This window comes from Nycticebus coucang, chromosome 10 (assembly GCF_027406575.1).
Source record: "Nycticebus coucang isolate mNycCou1 chromosome 10, mNycCou1.pri, whole genome shotgun sequence".
Taxonomy (NCBI): domain Eukaryota; kingdom Metazoa; phylum Chordata; class Mammalia; order Primates; family Lorisidae; genus Nycticebus; species Nycticebus coucang.
This window is the reverse complement of record NC_069789.1, coordinates 88,572,098-88,574,432: the sequence shown is the minus strand read 5'-3', so window position 1 is coordinate 88,574,432 and position 2,335 is coordinate 88,572,098. Positions and strand designations below refer to the sequence as shown.

Below are 2,335 nucleotides of genomic sequence, written 5' to 3'. Positions count from 1 at the left end.
GAATAAACACCATTGAAGTTTTTCTCTGTAGACCTCATTTGTCTGCTTCCAATATCTTACTCTCAAAGGAATAATATAAGCAATTAAGTGTTTCCACTTTCTATGTTAAAATCACATTCTAGTTCTGTCTCACTGAAATTATGCCCAGATCTCTTTGACTGGTATTTGGGGAATTTTGAAAATCATGAGTCAGAAGTTTGAAGATTATTAATAATGTCTTGTCCTTAGTATAGAGATGGCCCATCTCATTCTATAGACATGGATTTTAACCTCTCAAGCAATAACCTAGTTCCTCGTTGAGTCAGGGTACCTCTGAGTTGCCACATTAAACTGTCTGTGGTCCTTACATATTCTTTAAGTTGAAAGACTAAGAAAGAGTTAAGAGATAAAATCAATGTTGATTCTTGGAAAATAAGAAAAGACATTTTGTGATTTTTTTGTGGTTCATACCATAATAATTGTATTTTCACACTAATATGTGAGATGTGCCTTCCTCAAACATTTTACAACATCAGCACATTACCTATCTGATGTGCGGCAGAAAAAGAAACAAAAAGGAGAAAAAAAAGAAAAATTTTGGCACAGTGTGTTTTCAATATGTGGAAGAATCGAGATATAGCAGGATGGATATATTATATGCACTCCAAATGGAAAGAGCTATGCTTAATAAACTGGATGCGTTGGTATAGAATCCTGGCTTTTTGTATCCTTAGCCAAGTTGTTCCAAGCATCTAAGCTTCAATATGCTCATCTTCAAAATAGGAGTAAGAACATGGTTATCTGGCAGAATGGTATGTTCACGCCATAGTTCATTGATATGTCATCATCAGAAATTGAATAAGTGCTAATGCATAAGAGCATTTTATTAGGCAGCTATTGCACATCCCCTTACTGAAAAAAAAATTATATAATCTGCTTACATAAGAAAGCTGCAATGGCTCCAGTTAGATATTCTTCTGATGGCTCACAATGATAAATGTGTACATCAATGGTTTTTCTCTACATTAAGCTGGAGCTTCTGCTAGAGGGTTGGAGTAATTATAATACATTCAACTGACATTTATTGAATTATGCATGAGACACTTGCTAAATGCTTTACATACATTATCTATCTCATTTAATATAACACAGCCAAGGAAATAATCAACAGAACAAATAGACAACCTACAGAAGGGCAGAAAATATTTACAAGCCATACATTTAATAAAGGACTAAAATCCAGAATTTACAAAAAACTTAAGCAAACCAACAAGGAAAAAATAAAACCACCCCATTAAAAAGGGGGACAAAAGACATGAATAGAAGCTTTTCAAAAGAAGATAGGCAAATGGCCAATAAACATATTAAAAAATTGGTCAACATTGTTAATTATCAGGGAAATACAAATTAAAACTACCTTGAGATATCACCTTATCCCAGTTAGAATGGCTTTTATTAAAAAGTGCAAAAATGGTAGATACTGGCATGGATGTGGAGAGAAAGGAACACTTATACGCTGTTGGTTGTACTGCAAATTAGTACAACCTCTATAGAAAATAGTATGGATAGTTCTCAAAGAATTAAAGGTAGACCTGCCATATTGGATCCTGCAGTCTCACTACTAGGTGTTTACTCATTTTATCAAGAAGACACATGCACACAAATGTTTATTGTAGCACAGTTGACAATTTCAAAGATGTGGCATCAACCCAAATGCCCATCAATTCATGAGTGGATTAACAAAATGTGGTATATGTATACCAGGGAATACTACTCAGCCATGAAGGAGGATGATTTGATACCTTTTGCAACAATCTGGATGAACTAGAGACGATTATCCAAAGTGAAGCATCTAAAGAATGGAAAAACAAACACCACATGTACTCACTGGAACAAAGGGATGAGCACACAATGCATAGAGGAAGTAAACCTCCATGGAAATAAAGCAGGGAGAAGGGGGAGGAGGGGTACAATGAACACTATCTGGGTGATAGTCACACTTAGAACCCTGACTCAAGCATTACAAAAGTGAGCCATGTAACCAAAAATATTTGTACCCGAGCACATAATGCCTTGAAAAATTTTTTAAATGGTCATTTTTATGTTATAGTATGTGTATTTGAGCACATTTAAAAGGCTTTTTTTTAATTAAAGATACAAGAACCTATAAGAAGGTACTAAAATTATCTCTATTTTAGTGGAAAATAAGCTAAAGCACAGAAAGAGTAAAAGTTTGCTCAGTCACAAGTCACTAAGTGTCTGACTGACTCCTGATCTTCTCACACTCACCCTCCACCACAATCTTCTTACTAAACATCTTTTTTTTCCCCAAAAAATTTACCTCATGAGTTTAGGG

General features: G+C 34.6%; 1 non-coding gene across 1 annotated transcript; it reads left to right on the top strand.

The window, feature by feature from the left end:
• Nucleotides 1-431: 431 nt before the first annotated feature.
• Nucleotides 432-533, top strand: LOC128598039 (small nucleolar RNA U13). Its single transcript, XR_008383551.1, has one exon. It is a non-coding gene; the product is annotated as a small nucleolar RNA U13 (small nucleolar RNA).
• The last annotated feature ends 1,802 nt before the right edge of the window (nt 534-2,335 follow it).